We start from the raw sequence: 21,180 nt of genomic DNA on the forward strand, positions 1-21,180 counted from the left end.
AAACACTTGCTCTTCCTGTTCAGGAAATGCCACAAAGGAATTAACTTAATACATGAAGGATGAAAGCTTCCTTCCATTCAATCATTCAATGATATGTTTTGAAACACCTTATATAATAGTTTTCATTCTTCACAGAATAAAAGAAAACAAAATAAATTATTTCTCCATGCTAACATGCATGTCTAGACTTGAGTCTTCCATACACAAAGTCTGCACTTTATCATTAACCCTCTGGAATCTTTATGAGTTGGAAAAAATTAGTTATTCTGCTATGTCAATCAGCCTACTGTTTTGGTCACTTCCTTACTAGTGATATCTTTACCTCAACACAGTTTTCTGCCAGCACGCTCAAAAGGAAGAATATTTTGTCTTCACGACAAAGCATCATTCTCTGCTTTATGTACTGTATTCAGTCATTCTGTAAGACTTCTACTGGCATTTGTGCCAATACTGGTAACCTAGCTTAATATTTCTGTAGGACAAGTTATGCATCAATAAGTTTGTCTCTTTAAGCTTTCAGGAAAAGTTTTTCCAAAATAATGTTCATATAGTATTTTTCTATGTCTAGTACCAGAACTGCAGATGATGTCCTTTGCTGGGCCTTGCACTTCAGTATCTGTTCAGGATGATACAAACAGCTGCTCTCTCAATCATAGTCACCTCTGGTAGACAAGTACTAGCTGTAGGGGAAGAAAGGAGATCATTTTACCCAACTCTTCAAGTTTTCAGTTTATACTGAATCAATTGAAGCAGTATGAGATACAGATACATGTCTGCACAACAGAAACAAGGTTTAAACTACCAGTAGATGTCACATAGGTAACCAGCTGATAAGCAAATAGAAATATACTGACAACCTATAAGGAAGAAAAGAACAAATTTCTGACAGGTGACTCCCAAAACAGCCTAATCTCTCCTGATCTGCCTTGTTGAGACATCTATGGATAATTCATAGTATATGTATTGTTGCTTTTTTTTTTGACATATAAAAAAGGTAACATTACAGACATCAGTACCAGTGAGCACATAGGTCTATTTCTCTATATCAAAAAGAAGCACATAAAGAAAAAGCAGAAAATCAACAGGAGAATACCAACACAGCAGCATTATTTCATCTGCTTCTGGGCACCATCAAATATTCTGCATCAGGTTTCCTTTAAAATACGAAGAAACAGCTAATTAAATTCTCCAGTATCCAGGATACTTGCAAACCTCCATATGTATTCTACCACAGAAGACAGAAAAAAAAAAAAAAAGAAAAAAAAAAGAAAAAAAAAAAGAATGCAACGCATGCAACCTTAACAACTCCCAAAATTCAAAAATCATCAGTTAGTCCTTTAAAGTCTTGGAACTGGCTCCAAAGCCTTGTTTTTTACCTCTGCTAGAGATTGTCACTTCCCCCAAAATTATAAAATACTTTTTCTTTCCAGGGTGTTGGGGGAGTTTTACCATACAGTGATGTCAATGGTAAAACAGTCAGAAAATTCTAGTCTCAAAAAGCTTCCTTATGAGTAGGTGGAGGCATCTCCTGAATAGTTGTTAAGATTTTAATGACGGCAAACTCTGTGCAGACAAAGTTCTGACTTCCTCTTACTCAAGTGGGGTATCTAAGTCAGGGAAATTACCACTTTTGTCTCTGTGATGGATGTTCCTCCTGGAATCATCTGCCTCATTCTCCCCACAGAAACCCAAGATATTACAGATCCCTCCAGAGTACCTGATTCCAGCTAAGTGTTCCTGAAGTCTACTTTTCTTACCAATTCCAAAGTTATAAACACAACCTGGCAGGAGATTCAGCCCTCAGGGTGGGATCCATCCTACTAAATGTACACCTCTACCTGTAAGATGGTTTCTGAACCCCTTATGGTTTAATAGAAAAAATATATATATTATTCTTATTCTGAGACAGCGGTACTTCAGAGGAGTTAGGCATTCAAAGACCCTTTTTCTATTCTCTGAGTACACAGGACATCTGATGCTAGACTATTAATTCTACTGTTCAGAGTCTTTATTTGGACTACATGGAAAGAAAGACATGCGTATATTTCTGCCAAAACTGCAACACATAGCAGCTCAAACACCTGCCATCTGAAATCCAAAATCCATATGCTGTGAACTCACTCATTTGTGAGCACTGACCATTACCTTACATCTTCTTAGTGTCTGCAGCTTTCTATCATTCGTTAATAGTTTTCTAACTGATGATACTTTATTACATTATCAGGTTGCCTTTAATTTATTCTTGCTCCTGCAGCTAAATACAAGCAGTTTTTACAGAAGTGGGTTAATTTGTTTAGAGTTCTGCTAATGACAGATATTCCAGAGAGTGAGGCCACATTCACCCCTTTTTTTTCACTAAATAGTCAAAACAATTAAAACCACAACTTTCCTGTCTTTCAAGGTTGCTGGGGTTTTCATGTACGTAGAGCTAATATATTGATGTGTGAGCCTTTTCTTGTTTACTGAATATTTTAATTACTCTGGAAATATTTCTTCTTTTTTTTACTGACTATAGAAAGACTCTAGAGTAAATGTATTTCCAACTTTGGTACCAGACATACGTAGGAATCCAGCCGTATCTACTACTTTTATTTCAACTGTCTCTTAATTTCTACCATCTGCTCCCTCCATCATCTATCCCTGCTGTGACAGTTTCCTTTTACAGAAAACAGTATACTCTTTATTTTTATTTATTTATTATCTACTATTTTTTAACATTGTTAACGGGGGGGGGGGGTGAGATGAGATAACAGCATGCAATAAGATGCAATTTAACAAATCCAATAAAAATGGTAAGATGTTATTTCCATAGTTACTCTACAGCAACAAAATCTTGAACTCTCTGGGTTTGTAATTCTGTCTCTTCTTCCCTAGTTCTTTCCCTGTTTCTTATCTATTTCTTCTCCAGGTGCAGGGTATGTTCACTCTGCTTAACAAAATCAGAAAAACAAACAAGCAAACCTTCTTAACATATCTCGGCTAAAACAGCAGCTAAGTCAACATTACGGGGTTTTACAAGTGAAGTTAGCAAGCTGAGTTCAGTTCCTACATGCCTGAACTCTTATTGCTAATATAACTTAAAAGCTGGGTTAGCTTTCTCAGCTGTTATTTCAAACCCAGCTAGCCATATTACACTCTGCTAGGATACAAATGTTATCAAAAAAAATAATTAAAAGTTTCAAAAAAGGTTGTTGCATTATACATGCTTTGAGTTATACAATCCTTCCACAACACCAGTAGCAATATTGCAGTCGTATGGGTGGAGAACACTTCATATTCTTCTGAGATATGGGTACTTCCAACTAATCTCTTTTGTTACGGAATTTATAGAAAAAGTAATAGTGTGATGTGCAAGACCCATATTCAGAAACCCTATTATCAGATCCTGTCTTAGTTATTGCCACTGTTATTGTGCCTGAGTTCAAAGAACAGGCAAATAACCTGGTATCCATCCAGAGCTTGGCTTCCTGCACACACAGGGAAAAGAAATAAATTATAACTCCTTGATCTTAAACACTACCAGAGGTGTGACATCTATGAGTGCACCTTCAGGTTGCCCACAGTCTTTTGAAAACAGATAGGTATCCACTCAAGGCCCATATATTTTAATTTTAAAACTTTCCACCTGAATATAAAACACCCTGAGCACCCTGAGTATCCTGTCCTCAACATGCTTAAACCAGAAGTCTGGATGACCACGAACAACTAAATTTCAGGATGTGATGAACAAACATCTCAAGAACTGAAAATGCAACTATATTCTGGCAAACGGCTCTATGCCAAGGTCCTTAGTGTGTGCTAGAAAGTTTGGGAAGGGTGGGGAGGTGGGGAACAACTGTACTTAGAAAGAAATACAGGGCTAAGTGAGCCAACTCAGCCATACATAAGGAAATGAAAGAAACAGTGCACAGGAATGCAGAGGATCTTTGCAGTTCAATAAAGTGTAGCAAAGAAGCTGTGAACTGGGAGTTACTGGAATGGTAAGATATCAGATGCAGTTCAGAAAAGAGTGCAAATTGCTAAAATGATTTAAAATTATTAGTTTACAATGATCATATGAGTCTGAATGTTTTCCATGTGTAATCAGGGTTATTTGTTTGGTCTATTCTTGTTCTTGGAACAAATACCTTAATTAAAATTTTCTGTTCAGGTTTAGGGGAGTGTTGTTTTTCCCCTTTTTTAAAACCAGCTATTGCATTTTTCTCCCATGATTTTCTTATTATTTACAATTAGTGTCATCCATGAAGCTATGCTTCCAAGAAAAAAGTCACAGCAGCTTAAGACAAATCATAGGAAGACTAGATGGCAGTTTGAGTTATGACAGACCATGTCATGTTTAAATAGAACATTAATGTGAAAAAGGATTATTTTAAGGGGGGGTGAGAGGGGGTGGGGTGGAGAATACAAGTCTTTAAGTGGTTTTAAATAATTTCTTCCAAAAATTTTGGCAACAGAAAAAGAAGGAGCATATGTGAGGAAATGCTGTTCTGAATCGTTTGCATGAAGTCATAGACATGAACATTATAGGAAGTGCACCTCTCACAATTCAGTTTTCCACTGCTACTTTTTAACCAGTTTATTTTTCTGGTGACTTATTTTTAACATAGTTTCTTCTGGATTTCACCTAAGAATTGGTTTTGCCTACTATTGGGTTTAATACAATACATCTGAAATACATACTGGTGGGCCAAGATGCTGCTCTCAATTTACACTTATGTTGATGTTAAGTCACACGTAAAGATTACAAAGTCCTTAGCAAGTTCATGGAATTAAAAAACTACCGTATCGGAATGCATGGCTAACTGACAAGGCTACAAATACATACCAGCACCAGGGCTATAAATCACAAGAGACAAAAACAATGCAAGAACATTCAATGCTACAATTTCAAAATGTGTTTTACATTTAACACACATACACCCATCTACATTTTTAGAAACTGAAAATCTTACTACATTTACTAAGTAGTTCGAACAATAGTGTTATTTTTACACATGTTTATTTGGCAAAATAAGAGTAACATTTTGGAAAAAGCTTGTCAGTCATAAAGTTCATCCCCAGTTTACCAACTCTAAGGATGATTAGCATTTGGTTGGCCTTTATTTACATGCAAATGACAATGTGAGCTTAAATTAATAACCAAAACCATAGATAAAACCAACATTTTTGCTGGGGATGTATTACGTTTAGTAGTTTATTGAGTCATCAAAGGGTGGGAATATGTATGTGTGTGCACCTGCTTTGCAAGAAGCTATAGTTTTTTGGAAAAAAATTATCAAATATTCATAAAAAGTAATGCCTCCCTGTATCTTCTAATGTGATCTATTCTGCTAGTTTGACATATGTATTTATGAGATGTCCGCCACTGCTACACCTAAGCAGAAAACTTTAAAACATTTATGGTATTACCTTTTACAAAAGGTGACATCCCACTTTGAAAATATAATCAAGAAAGGTGTGTAACTCTACTGAGTGCCACTTACATATTCAAGTTCCTGCTCATTTCCTAATCAGACCAAAGGCACTCAATTCTCATGGCATCCCAGCAGCAAACTGCAGCTGGTTAAAGATACTCCCCTAGTCACAATTTATACATTCAAGGATTTGACGGTAGAGTACAAAAAAATTGAAAGTGCACTGTTTGACAGGGCATATTGACTTATATACTTCAAGTATACTTTTCATGACAGATTTTGGAGAAACTGTGTTTTTTATGATCCCACTCCTCTAGGGTTTATTGCTTAATTGATGAATAAGATGGCTATAAAATTACACAAGATAGGCCTGTGAAGTCTCTAGTTTTCAGACCACTAAAAAAAAATAAAAAAAAAAAAAGACTGCAACTTTGTTTTCATTGTTAATGGACAGGGGTTAGTAGAAATTTAGAAAGTCTGAAATTAGTTTAGAAAGTTTGGAGTGATGTCTTTTCACAAGAATGGAAAATGATCACCAAGGATTTAGGACAAAACAACATGCAAAAAGACCCACAGAGGCACACATACACATCATTTATGAACTCTTTTGGCACTTTAGGAATCATCTCATGATTACCTACTGCCTCAAGGGAAAAGCAAAGCAAATAGTTTCATTTTCTTTTCTTTTTGCTTTTCTGATTTTTCCCTTAATCTCTGCACTTTCATCATCTGTGCATACAGATATTTCACAGCCAATGGTCGCTAGAGGTATACTAGACCACTGAGATACAGTTCAGTACTACAAAATAAATATTGACTAAATAAAGACATAAAACTGTAAAATCTTACTGCTTTCATTTATTTTCACGTTCATTCCTGATGAGCAACATATTTTCAATGAATTGATATTTCTTGACCCAAAAAAAAATCATTTTTAATTCTTCTGTGTTGCTGTAATAGAGAAACTTGTTACTTCAAGCAATGCAGATGCATATCAACGAAGGATTTATGACAGAAGAGATCTTCTGAACATAGGTTTCAGGCAAAATCGAGTATTAACCATGGGAATGATAGAATTGTTTGTTATTCTACTAATTGAATTGGGGGGGCGGGGGGGGCAGTAGGGAAATCTGAGACTTTGTTCATGTGAAGAGCTGCTTCAGATCAAACTTCAAAGAAAGTTTTGGAAATAATAGTGAAAGATTAAGCTGAGGTGTTTTTTAGCTGGCAGAGTAGACAGCCTAACTGCTTTCATGTGTGTGCTAGGTACTCATTGGTAAGAGATGTTGTTTTATCACTGTAATCTTATTTTCTTTAGTATTAATTATAACAACATCCTGGCATGAATTAGGCCTGAGTCATGAATTAAAGTGTATTTACTGAAAGACATTCATCCCACTTTTATTTTTCACTATGTTTCTCAGATGTGTGATAGCATTATTGCTTGTATTCATCCTTATAAGCAAATAAATCCCACACTTATGAATATAAAAGTGATGAGGTAATTTAATAGCATAATCTGGTTGTAATTAAGGAAACACGTAATACCTAAGTCACTGACTTTTTCATGATTTGAAAGATAAAATTATTATTATTCCAATCTTTCTTCAAGCTCCTGTCTATAAAGATAAGGGAGTTAGGATTTTTGCATTTGCATGAGTAGAAGAACTTAAAAATATGCAATTAATTTTATTAACTACAAAAGTAAATTATTATATAGAATGAATGCTGCTATAATCTACCCTAGGTGTATCTTTTGTGCCAGGATACGTGCAATAAAAAAGATTTGTCATATCCTGTTGTCTACCCTGCAAAGTAAAGTCATGCAAACTATCTGCTTTTATTTGTTTGTTACTGGATCTGGATCTGGTGTTCAGGGTTTCTCTAATGTCCAAGCAGTGAAGCCTTCCTTGGAATCAGCCTGTCATATCCCGTGGTGCAGTGTAACCTTTTGTATGATCTCATAAATTTCGAATGAATTTACAGCACCCTACTGCTGCATTGGTCTTTGGTCATGTCCCGTTATATGCTTGGGCTCACATTGTGAGGTGGTATGGTAGTATCAGGGCAAAAGCTGGATTCCTTTTAGATTAAACTAAAACTAAAATGAGAAGGGAAAAAAAAAAAAAAAACCTCCTAATATGTTCCAATCTCTATGGTCCATCAGTCCAAAACCACAGACTAAAATTACAAAGTAAAATCCCTATGAAATGCACATAGTATAGACATCAGGACCTCATCGCCCGTGTTTTCACATTGCAAATCCACTCCTACTCACTGTTAAGGTAGTGTGGTTTGTTACATACAAAGGGGCTAAACCCTTGCTCTCCAGGACCCAGTGAAGCACAGGCACATGTTCATAAATACCAGAGTGGAACAGCAGGTGAGATGTACATTCATGCCAAATATAGCTGTTCATTGGCAGATTATGCAGTGCTTTATTGCATGTTGTCCAGGATACTTAAAGTCCTCAGAGCTGTTCCGTTATTATTTATACCCTAGGATCATTACATGTCTATCATGCACAATCAGTACTTTTTTGCTAGATTTATTGGTTGAGGTAGATAGAATATTATTTTTTTCTACAGCAATTAGTATTGATTTAAGTAGAACTTTCCAACCTAGTGTTAGAAATGCTATTTCAGCATTCTTCCAAGTTTATTAATATACTGTTGTGTTTTTGTAATACCATCTTGTTGGTTGCAGCTTCCTTTATAACTTCCTGTACAAATGAATGGGAAACAAACACTGAAAACGTCATACTCACAAAGCTCAGATCTACTAAGTGAAAGCTTAGCAAGAGCAGAAAAGTAGAATGGAAATGAAAGTGTACTTCTGCTAATTCTTAAAAGAATTAAAAGAAATCAGGCAGAAAAAAAATGAGACATCGTTTTTATATATATATTTTTTTCTTTTTCCTTGCTTCTGTTTTTCCCTGTAGCACAAGGCTGCTGTTGCCCAAACTGTTCAAGTCACAGAGGGCAGGTGTCAGCACATTTTCCTATTCTGGTATCTCTGCAGTAGAAATGCAGAGGGAAATTGAGGGCCTAGGTCTTGCTAAATCACTGGAGATACCTCTTTGTGGAAATACATGCTATCCTGCAGTCACTTCCTAATAGTATCCTCTCTCCCTACCTTCTCAGAGAATCACAGAATGGTTGATGTTGGAACGGCCTTCTGGAAGTCATCTTGTCCAACCCCTCCTCAAGCAAGGCCGTTTAGAGCTACTTGCCCAGGATCTTGTCCAGGTGGCTTTTGAACATTTCCAAGGAGGGAGACCACAACCTCTCTGGGAAACCTGTGCCAGTGCTCCATCACCCACACAGTGCTTCCTTATGTTTAGATGGAAACGTTTTTTTTTTTTTTTACTTCTTTTGCTGTTTCTATTGAGAAAATTATTTGAGAGAGTCAGTAACCTTAGGATTTGGGCCTCAGGCAAGGTGCCTGAGGCAGTTTTGCAGAGAAAAGGACCAGGGTTGGAGCATTACCTTTTTTTCTGATTTGCTTTCATAGAAGCACTTTAATTTGTTTGATAGATAGGCAAGGGGTATTGTTAACCAGTCTGGCAAATGACTAGCTGAGCAACCTCTTCAAAACTCGTATGTATTTAAGGATATTCCATTATTTCAGCTGAAATCAGGCAGCGTGCTATACTTCATTCCAAATATTGACCAGGTTCTGACTGTACTCCAGCCAGCTGGCTGCAAAATGGATCACGTGGTCAGACTGGCAGTTTGGAGAAATCCATGAGGAAAATGTGGGGAGCTAAATGCTGGATAGGAAATTAAGCAGCACAGCCATGATCTGGCCTGTACCTTGAAGCAGCTTGGCTTTAGCTGCTCACACAGTGGAGACAGTGTGTGAGAGGAATCTGATACCACCAGCAGTCACAGATATGGAATGATTTCAACTGGTCGTGCATTTTCCTCAAACCCAGATGAGCATCAGCACACTACGTGTTGTCTTTCAGGCCACACTTGTCCCAGACAAGATCTGTTTACCAAGAATGAAGCAAAAAGTTGACACAGCAGGAGAGCATGCACATGAACTCCTCAGGGTATGTAGCATCATTAGCAGTCTCCTCACGGAAAATCTGGCTATGAGCTGTTATGAAAACAAAACAAATATTAGCAGTAATTAGGAGACTTAGAGAGAGAATTATTCACACCAGCAAGGCTGTCTCTCAGGGCTCGTATAAGACAGTCATAAACCCTGTCGATTGCAGCCAAATAACAGAATGGCAACTGAAACAGGGAGCACAACAGGCAAGAGATCAAGCTGGAAAAACCAGGCACAGCAGGAGGCAGAGTTGCAGAACACAGACCAGAAGGTCCCAGGCTGCACCATAGGCAGCAACTGAGTCTTGAACACTTATCTTTGACATTCCAGACTGAGTCTCATGCCCTGTAAGCAGCTACCTTTGCAAGACCTCCTGCATCTGCCTGCAAGTTATGGGAGAAAGTTCACCTTCTCCTTCGTGAGGAAGAGGTTGTAGCTCACAACACCACACCATTTACCATGGTAAATCTTGGGTAATGTGTTAAGTAGCTTTGCTTTCTGGTTACAATTGCTTGTCATGAGTGGGTACAGTAACAGCAAAATCAGTGGGGCAATAAGAAAGCTTGAAAGGGAAGAATATGTGAGCTACAGAAAAAAAATAAAGATGATGATTGTGGTGTTTTTACTCTGGTGGGCACATGAGCTCCACCACAACCACTCTCTCACTCCCCCTTCTCAAATGGAAAGGGGGGGAAAATATGATGAAAAGGGCTCAAGGGTTGAGATGAGGACAGGGAGATCACTCAACAATTATTGTCATGGGTTAAACAGACTCAGAATAGCAAGAGTAATATAATTTATTACCTATTACTAACAAGCTTGAGAAGTAAGAAAAAAAGAAAACAAACAAAAACCACCTTCCTCCCATTCACCCTCTTCCACCTCCTCCCCCAAGCAGCACAGGGGAACCGGGAATGGGGGCTGCGGTCAGTCCCTAACGCTTTGTCTCCGCCGCTCCTTCATGGTCACTCTCTGCCCCTGCTCCACGTGGGGTCCCTCCCACAGGATGCCGTCCTTCCCGAACTGAGCCTGTGTGGGCTTCTCACTGGCAGCAGCTCTTCAAGAACTGCTCCCACATGGCTCCGTACCACAGGGTCCATTTGTCAGGAGCAAACTGCTCCAGCACGGGTCCCCCACGGGCGGCAGCTCCCCCCAGACCCCCTGCTCCTGCGTGGGCTCCTCTCCACGGGCTGCAGCTCCAGCCCGGGACCTGCTCCTGCGGGGGCTCTCCATGGGCCGCAGCCTCCTCCAGGCCACATCCACCTGCTCCACGGGGGGCTCCTCCACGGGCTGCAGCGTGGAGATCTGCTTCATGTGGGACCCATGGGCTGCAGGGGGACAGCCTGCTCCACCAGGGGCCTCTCCACAGGCCACAGGAGAACTTCTGCTCCATGCCTGGAGCACCTCCTGCCCTCCTCCTGCACTGGTCTTGAGGTCTGCAGGGCTGGTTCTCACTCCTCACTCTCCCAGCTGCTGTTACACAGCAGTTTTTTTTTCCCCTTTCTTCAACCTGCTCTCACAGAGGTGCAAACAACATCTCTTATTGGCTTGGCTCTGGCCAGTGGCAGGTCCCTTTTTGAGCTGGATGAAACTGGCCCTTATCTAACATGGGGCAGCTTCTGGATTCTTCTCACAGAGGCCGACCCTGCAGCCCCCTGCTACCAAAAGCTTTCTATGTAAACCCACTACAATGATTAAAGTTATACTATCTTTATTGGTCTAAATTTTATAATAGTTTTTATATATGGCTATATTCAAATAAAACTGCAAAACTGTTATGATTTTTGTGTACTCATCTGAAAATCTTCAAGAATAAGCTAGATGTCAGAAAACTGTTCAGACCACCAGTGCTTAAGGGGCTTCCCAAATTAATTTAGAAATATAGGTAAAGACTGGAAGTTGTAACATAGTTTAGTTTTGTTGCATTGTATTGAGAGCTGGTGAAATTTGCCTACTAGTTCTAATAAAAGCCATTGAGAAATGTTTGTTTAGTTGTATAAGGAAGAGGTGGAAAGATTTTCCCTTTCACTCTGCTAACTGCAGAAAGTTTGGAAACTTAGAATATACTGCACATATGATCTGCAAATACGCCATTCTGGATCAAACTCAGCACTTGTTATTTTAGGATTGATGGCAGCCATTCCCAAAGGCTCCCTCCAGGGTTGCATCTTGTACAAACTTGGGAAGGAGACAGCTCCTGCTGTGAAGGACTTACCAAGTAAAAACACAAATAAATTAGGGTGGAGAGGTTAAAAGTCCAACTAGCCTTCGTAGTTACATGCATTACAAAGTTTGTTTCTCATCTTTGTTTTGTCATGACTGTTTGGGAGATAGAAGAGAGGAAGAGAGAGATGAAATAATGGCCTACAAATGGACCAGTAAAGATGAGAAGAAAGAAGAAAAGCCTCCTACTAGCCTGGTCATGACTGTCAGCCTAGGCTTTGCTGATGTAATGGCAGAACTGAGCCTGAAAGACTTATTTGAAAGAGGACAAAGATTTGGTCACACTGCTTTTTCCACAATCCCAGGACATTCAAAGGATCACATGACAACCCAGGGATTTCAAAACCCTGACTGAAGTCAGCTGTGCAGTCTAAAAAGATAACAAGTTTGGATTTTCACATTAATAATGTTTTTCAGCAGTAAGATATTAAAAGCACTTTTGTTGTGTGTTTGAGATGCCACAAACACTGTACAGAAACTGTATGTCAGAACTGACATAACCTTATCTATAGCAATAGATCCACACCTGAAGGTTTATTAATTGACAGACTATCTGCATAATCCTGTAGATTCTGTTTTTATTGTCTGTCTCCCTAGACAATTAAAAATGCTTGGGAAATCAACAGCAAAATTAATTAAGTATACCTAATTACTTGCTCTTTGCAGTCTTTTTAATGTTGCTGCTTTTTCATTACTGATTTTCCAAAATGCTTTATACGAAGATTGTTATAACACAGCAGTGTGCCCAGGTGGCCAAGAAGGCCAACAGCATCCTGGCCTGCATAAGAAGCAGTGTGGCCAGCAGGTCTAGGGAAGTGATTGTGCCCCTGTACTCGGCTCTGGTGAGGCCGCACCTCGAGTACTGTGTTCAGTTTTGGGCCCCTCGCTACAGGAAGGACATGGACGTGCTCGAGCGAGTCCAGAGAAGGGCGACCAAGCTGGTGAGGGGTCTGGAGAACAAGTCTTACGAGGAGCGGCTGAGGGAGCTGGGCTTGTTCAGCCTGGAGAAGAGGAGGCTCAGGGGCGACCTTATCGCTCTCTACAGTTACCTTAAAGGAGGCTGTAAAGAGGTGGGGGTTGGTCTGTTCTCCCATGTGCCTGGTGACAGGACGAGGGGGAATGGGCGAAAGTTGCGACAGGGGAGTTTTAGGTTGGATGTTAGGAAGTACTTCTTTACCGAAAGGGTTATTAAGCATTGGAATGGGCTGCCCAGGGAGGTGGTGGAGTCACCATCCCTGGAGGTCTTTAAAAGACGTTTAGATGTAGAGCTTAGCGATATGGTTTAGTGGAGTACTTAGTGTTAGGTCAGAGGTTGGACTCGATGATCTTGAGGTCTCTTCCAACCTAGAAATCTGTGATACTGTGATACTGTGATACTGTGATAAATCTTTTAAAATTAAAAGTAGCTAGCAAGACAGTCTTCTAAGGAAGCAAGTTTGCCATGTCTAAACTCAGTCTTCTCTTCTTGGATGTCATTTTCTACACAAAAGGATTTGGTATGATTTGTGTTTTTCTCCTTAATATTAGCTTGCCAATAGTATTTTGTACCTGTGGAACCTCTGAAAAGGAAAGAAGGTATTTATCCTATCCTTACTGTATCCCATTTTATTCTTTCAGAATATGGAGTAAAAGCTGCTATTCTAGTTTCACGTGAACTCTGTCTGGCTAATGGTACTGAAGAATTTAACTGAAGAAGAATTTTGGAGGAGGACCAGTAGTTCTTATATGTTAAGAAGCAGCACTTTAAGTGCAAATAGAATATATGCTCTTTTTTTCCTAATGTTTTCCTCTCTCAAACTGATGAATGATCAGTTAACAATCATGACGATTTTTACTGGTGATCATATTCTGATTCCATTAGATCTTAATTGAATATTGGCATACTGCAACTTGTATTGCAAGCAGCACTACTAATTACCCCACTAACTACTATCCCATGCATTTTCCATGTTTATTATCTACACCAATAGAAAAGCATTGACTAAACATATCCAATAAGCAAGAAAACAGTAGAATTACTTGAGCTATAGTCTGAAAACAAGGAACAATATTTCGTTTTGAAGGTTACCAAGGAAAAATGAATTACAGTTTTCCCTTGTAGACCTAAGATTCTCTTACTACTAGATTATCTCAGATTTCTTAGCGTGCAGCCATATAGTTGTCAATCAGTACAGCAGTGATAAAATCATGTCTTTACCAAAGGCACATGATCAATAAATCCTTCAATCTTGTTATTACAGAAGAGTAAAGGAAGTTTGATAAGAGCCTTCTCAAACCTTAGCAACATTTTTGCTCTACCACTAGTACAAAATAGTGATCAGTGGCAAAAATTCTGAATATACTCCCCCAGAAATGCTAAGAACATAAAAACAAAGTAGTAATGTCTGGGCAATGTTTGGATTTACTCTGTGGATCTTTTCCAGCTATGAACAGAGCAAATGAAGAACAAAGAAATCAGACAGGTATGTTGACCTCATTTGTGTTTATGGTTTCACCCATGTCACACTTAGATCATGCAGGAAGTCGTATGTATTGTAATGTAACTGCGCGGTGCTGGTGGCTCTGTAGGCATTAAGTCTGTCCAACAACTACATGTGGGAAAGCCACCGCAAGTATAAACACAATCCAGAATAGTAATGGACTTTCATGTAAATAACTTTCAAGAAATATCATATAAAACAGATGTGCCATCTGTGTGACTGAACATACTCTTCGTTAGAAAGTAGACTTCATTAAATATACCATCTCTAATGACATCAGTAAAAGCCCTGTTCATTCTGCCCAATGAGTAGTACTGAGAAACTTCTACATTATCCTGACATGGTTCTCTGCCTCAAAAGAAGCCCATGTTAGCGAAGTCAGCCTCTTTCTGTTGGGTTAACCTAATTTCTTGTGCATCCGGAGAACAATGGAAAATGAAGGATGAAAGAAACACCAAACAAAAAATTTTTGATCTATTTTTTGTTTCAGAGTAAACTAGGTTAGAATGTATCTGTAGGCACTACCTACTTATTTTAACTTCATAAGTGGTTTCATGAATTCCATAAAGCTATTCATGTCCATGCACTATTATGCAAACACTAAGTGCTTTAATGGATCTGAACACAATTACTTGGTTTCAACTGTTAAGCATTCAGAATGGGAGAAAAGCCAGAGATGCTTTGTGTTTCACGAACATCCATCACCAAAATTGTTTGGGTTTCCTCATATCAACTCTTTAAACTTTAAAGAACATCACCTCATAGCATTTAAGGGATTTTGTGATTAAGATATTAAGACATTTTAAGTACACTGGCAGCAGTTTCCAGCTAAGGATAGGGATTATCAAAGTGAATAAAGAGTAAAATATGCTCTTTGCAAAAATATGCCCTTTCATCGATTCTTTTCTGTCTCTAGAAAAATAAAAATAAAAATAAAAGCATATAAACATGCTTCCCCAATCAAAGTCAGAGGCAAAAGCACAGCATGGCCCTAAATCATGCTCTATTTCATCTGTGACTCTAGTCTTTTTTTTTTTTTTTTAGCTTGGAGATTTGGGGTTTTTTGTTTTTTCCAACTCTCATGATGGGACTTCCAATGCAGCCTGAGGCAATTGGGCACTCAAGTGACAATGAATGTCCATGGGATTGAAAACTCCTTTGAACATTCTACTGCAACTTTCTTTTCCATCTTCCCATTTGTTTTTAATACTCTGTGGCTTTCATGTAAATTAGCCAGGTCACAGAGGGATCCACTCCCTCCCAGTGATTACCAAACAATAGGAAAAGCAATACAAATCTAGTGGCTTTGATGCCTGTTAGAAACTTCCCATCTGTGTATCACTTTAAAGCACAGTATCTGTAGATGTATCATGCCAAGAAGGGTGGCCGAGGAAGTCTTTACCCTATAACAAGTAAATAGTATGAAAGTCATAGCAGGATGTAGATTATCTGGGGGGAAAAAAAAAAAAAAAAAAAAAAAAACTTTGAAGGCTAGAACTGATTCTAGCTTTATGACTGTAAGATTTCCAATGCATATTAAAAGAGAAGACCTTGTCAAAACAGCACAGGAGGATTATGCAGCTTTATGTGTTTGCAATGTTTTCATCTCAAACTAGCTACTTGCAATAAAACAAGTTTGGGCTAGAAAGAAAAATGCTGCAGTCCAAAAGCTGATGGTGTCAGTATCTGTAACAATCTACCTAATAGCCAACATCTCTGGAAAGGAATTACAACAAAGCATATTCACACTTCTTCAGTTCCTCCAACTACACATTTACTTTTTCTGATTAATTGCCATCTAAACTACTTTTTTATGTTATACCCATAAACTTCAATAAAGAACAACCACAACAAGAATAAAAATAAAATAAAATAAAATAAAATAAAATAAAATAAAATAAAATAAAATAAAATAAAATAAAATAAAATAAAATAAAATAAAATAAAATAAAATAAAATAAATTAAAATAAAATAAAATTTCCGACTCTTCTCTCATGAGGCAAGTGAGACCCATACAGGAAATCTACCTGAGCCAAGCAAGCATTAGATTACTACTCTGCTTATAGATTCTCCTTAGCAGGCTGCTCAAAGGTACTCTTCTGTAAGTTGGATGTTATTCCACATTCTTAAAACCTGCACCTAAAAATTAAGTGTAGAACTAGTATAAGAATACTCCTGTGATCACTTGCACATCTGTATTAGTATCTCATTTTTTAATACCACCAGAAGGATGATACAGAGCCAAGTTCTATTCTCAGTCACTGGTGTAAATCCAAAGTATCCTCATCAAAATCAGTGAACTTATTCCAGATTTACACTCTTGGGTCTAAAGTAGAGTTCAAGCTGTCTTGCTTTAATATTCTTCAGTCAAGAAGAATGTCTGGATTTCCAGAACTCAGAAACTGTGAGCCTGTGTACTGCCAGATTAACAACAAAAAAAATCAGATTCTTTTGTTCTTTTCTTGAACAGATACAGTGAAATTGACTCCAGCCCCACACTCCTATTGCCAGAAAACAGAAATGTGTTAACAACTGTATTTCTGTCCAAATATATCCATTACTATTAGTTTATCAACTCCCCAAGCAATTCATGAAGTTCTTTTTGTGTTCTGAGGTTGACGTTGGTGAAGCTGAAGACTGGTTCTTCTAACCTTTTCTCCTCTGCTCTACCAAAATAATGAGGTCAGTATGTCGTAAATCCTGTAGCATAATGACTGTGCTTCTTGGTTCTATGTGCATCCATAGGTAGTCTCATAAGGCTGTGGCTTTAGCCAGGAGGCATTTCCTTGATCAGAATATCCAGAAAAAATGCTTAGTTTAGGAAGTAACCCTAGAAAGAACGATCATTAAGTGCTAGACAGAAGAATTTGGGAATAGAGAGAAGCTAGAGTCTCCCTCTGTGTTTTCTCTTGTACAAAAATACCTATATAGGAATGATAAGTTGGAAAAGCTTGCACAGATTTAGAAAATCATCTCAGGCATCCAGCCACAAAAATCTGTGAGTGTGGGACGTGACAGCCCAGGCTAGCCTAGAACAATAAAAAAAAGAGAAAAAAAATCAAAAAACTACCTCATTGTTAACACAGGTCAAAGAGTTATTGTAATACTATATTGAATAACAAACCTGTAACTTTCAGCAATACAATCAGACCAGACAGCAAAGGTGAACTGGTCTGCTGGCTGGAAAAGTCTATGGCATTAGCGTAGATGAAGCTGTGCCACAGGCTTGCATATGACCATAAGAAAAATAACAACAGTAAGTAGTAATCTATGGAAGCCAATCAAAATAAAGAGCAGAAAATCAGAGGGCACCTGTATGTCAAGAAAGAACCAGGGCTGTAGGATGAAATCTGAGTTAATTTTCATTAACAGATTTTTATATTGCCTGAGCAGCTGGGAAAAATCCTCACCTCTAGAGGGGGACTGTAGAAAATGGTGCCCTGTGAAGGTCACTAAAGAATATTAATGGCAAATGGCTCACTACCACATGACTGACAACCTTGAATAAGTAACGGAGCTGGGGGTGGCAGGAGGTTGCAGCATAGGAGCACTGAACTGATCTCAGGAAGTTTAAGGCAGGAAGACAGTGTATATGTTCGAATTGGAAAATTCACCACTACCCTTTTCTAGAATGCAGTCCTTGGTTTAAGTCAAATCATTATAGCGGAGAATAAACCCAAGGGGACAGAGGCTGTTATTCCAGGCCAGGTAGCAGGAATAGTAAATGCTAATTGATTAAAAAGCACTGTGGAGCTGAAGAAGAAGAGAAGGATAGAGGGCTGGAAAGGCATGCCTTGCTGATGGTATGCACGTCATTCTCTGGAAAATTCAAATAAGGGAGCAACACAAATCCAAACAACTTACTTAGCAATAGTATCTCATATTCCAAAATAGCTCAGTAAATTAAGACAGTGATTTTTTTTTTCACTATTCTAGAAGAAGGAAAATTATATTCTCTGGGTTGGATTGTAAAGCAGGAACTACAGCCAGCCTGTGGGCCAGGTCTGGCCCACAAGACAGTTCCCACTGCCTACCAGGGATGAGGCAACGTGCACCTTTTTACTATGCACTTCCCAGCTGGTGCCAGTCAGCCTATTTATGTCTCCTGACTGCTGGCTGGCCTAGTAGAAAGTTCTGCCACATACTGGTCCTGCCAGGGTACTTGTATCTCCTGGTTGGCCTCTTCCCTCTGCTTCTTCTCCCGTCTTATCCCTACTGGGCTGCACAACACATACTGTCTCATAGCCCACGCTAACCAGAGAAAGGGGATAGAGAAGACATTTGAGGGAATGAATGAATTTGGAAGGGCAACAGGAGCTGTTTGGATGAGCATTAGGAAGTAGACGTCATTAGCAGTCTCTGAGCTCATTTGAGTTGTAGCCTTCTGCAATAAAAATTCATTTAAGAGGAAAAGGTAAAAAACATTTCCCGTTCCATAAGGATTTGTTCACCTCTGTAATGTGGCCAATTTGGTCACATAACTTGTGTTACAGGATAGTCAGTTAACACCATCCATACAAACAGGAGCTCTTCAGAAAAGCATGCAGACCGTCAGAGGTAGTGTATGATACCAAAGAACAAGGGAAAGAAGATATTTTAACTAGTTCTTTTTCAGACATGTGAAAGGCATTGCTTTTGAGCAATTCCAAAGAGAGAGGTCAAATATCTTACAGTATAAATGCTGCCTGGTTCCAGGTGAAGCAAGTGTAACTGGTAATGCAAAGAACCCAAAACATGGATCAGTATTTGGTTTTCTCCTTAGAAGAAAATGAGACTGGCATCCCCATCTCAGAGCTGAAGGGAAATTGAGCCAGTTAGCAAGCCTGTCAAATGAGTTCAAACTATACCTGGAAGCACTTACGAACTGCAAATTCATAAGGCAGATCTGGCTACCTGGTAGCACAGCACTCGGGTCTGGTTTATTTTTTTGATCGTTTTGTTTTTGTTTGGGGGGTTGGGGGTTGCTTTTTGATTTTGGGTTGTTTTTTGTTTGTTTTGTCTGTTGGTTTACAGGTGGGCTTTTGTTTCCTTGTTTTACAACACATTCTTTTATTTGTGGCATAAGCACAGAGGTGTATTTTTTCTGCAAATAAAGGTGTAACATCACAGTAGTCCTGGCTGAGCATGCAAGGCAGGTTGCCTCTAGCACAAAGATTCCCAAAAGAGATCTGCAGTCCTCATGACAGTGCCTTGGTAAGTCTCTGAGTGGTCAGAAGCTAGTGTTGAGCCACCTGGGAGACTTCAATGCAGGCTCCAGGCCCCAGCTCAGTTTACACCTCTACATTAACCCCCAAAAGCTTCAGCAAGGTCTGCACCAAGTGCATTGGCAGGCCTAGGCACTATTCCAGAATATTAACTTTAGCATTTATTTCAGCTGCTGGAAGAACAAAAGGACCAGGCATCTGCCTTCATAAACAGCCTCATGAGGTCTGGAGCAAAGGAGAGAGGGAATGGGGAAGCCTCTGGGTGTTGGACAGCAGTAAACTTTTATTACGATCTTCCCAGCTATCAAATAGCCCTCCAGAAACAAAACCTCGAGAACCCCTATTTTAATTCACTTTGCTCCTTCCAGACGAAAAAGTTCACTGATTCAGGAAGCAGCACTCATGGGGGTGTTTCCTGCCAGAGAAAAACAAAGAGGAGCCAGCAGTGGGCGAGAAGCTGCCTCTGTGCCGTTGCCTGAAATAAGTACATGTTTCCATGCTCGTGCTTACATCCCTGTGCCAGGGACTCTGCTGGCTGAGGCTAATGCACCTAGATGGAGAGGTCACATAGTACAGCCTTCCATCAGTTAGCCAAATGCATTTTACAGCATTTAGGCCCAGCTATTATTTAATATCTGCTGCCAGGAGCCACCTTGTCTGTGCTGACATCATCCAGTCAGGTTTTTTACACTTTCTTACAGAAACTATGACACACTCCAGCACGAATAGACACTTAATGCCAAGAAACAGACAGTATAACCCCCAGATGGGTTTGAATAATTTATTTCTCATTCAGCTTCATTTTTACAGCTTTTGGAAGAATGTTTTTGAGACCAAAACTTCCATATGCAGATTTCCTTTTCACAAAGCGCTAAACTTTTGAGAACATATTAAATAATTTCAAGGTAAAAAATCAAATATTTCAGAATATGTTTCCACGATAGTACAATCAAAGTGTTTGATCATGATAGGCTTTCCTACAGTAAGTATCCTGTTGAAACACTATCCTGTCATATTTTTGTGACAGTTCCTTAGGTATACAGTAAGAACCACATCAAAAGCATTGTTAAGAACTGAAATCAATGCCATTCATACACTGGCAAAGAAAAAAAAATATTCCAGCAATTTACTATGACACTGCTGGGTATTAAATCAAGGAAAACAGCTCAATAGCAGAAGCCAGTTGGGAATATAGCTTATTTTGTCAAAAGCTATATATAATTTTACCAGTAAGTCAGAGCCATCTGGAACCTGGAAAATTGCAAAACAAAATTATGGCCGAGCTGATGATCTTAATTTTCCAAACAGGACATCAAAGATCCATTGCCACTTGATACCATTCCACCTACTTCCTCAGAATAAATGCAGAGATATGCATCAATTAAACACTGCAAAATGCTGGTTACATCCTACACCCAAATTTTATTGAATTCTTCCATTTAATTTAACAACAGAGGATTCATCATCATAGTACATAGACATGGGAGCTCAAGGAAACAAAACAGAAAAAAAAAAGCATATTTTCATGTTACAGCAGAAAAACAAGAAAGAAAGTTCAGAAGACTAGTCTTTTGTTTTTGTTTTTTCTGGACTACTTCTTCTGATTGTGATCTTCCAAAGCCACAGATTTCCGGGGAAAGATTCACATGGAACATGCTGGATTTTGGACCCACATTTCAGTAAGTTTACTGGGGTAGGAAGTTTCTCTGTTTTCAGTAAAAAACAAGAAACACGCTGGGGGAGTGGCAGGTAGGGAAGAGGCAAATCCAGGAATGGATCATGGGAAATAGAGGGGAAAA

General features: G+C 38.9%; 1 long non-coding RNA gene across 2 annotated transcripts in view; it reads right to left on the bottom strand.

Annotated features, from left to right (window-relative positions):
• Positions 1-21,180, bottom strand: part of LOC308192398 — a 98,587-nt gene that overhangs the window by 61,109 nt on the left and 16,298 nt on the right. For both annotated transcript variants that reach the window (XR_013948776.1, XR_013948777.1), the window contains exon 3: positions 572-680. This is a non-coding gene — a long non-coding RNA (uncharacterized lncRNA). The remainder of the gene's footprint in view (positions 1-571; positions 681-21,180) is intronic.

The sequence above is a fragment of the Anser brachyrhynchus genome, assembly GCF_964034855.1.
Source record: "Anser brachyrhynchus genome assembly, chromosome: 3".
Classification (NCBI taxonomy): domain Eukaryota; kingdom Metazoa; phylum Chordata; class Aves; order Anseriformes; family Anatidae; genus Anser; species Anser brachyrhynchus.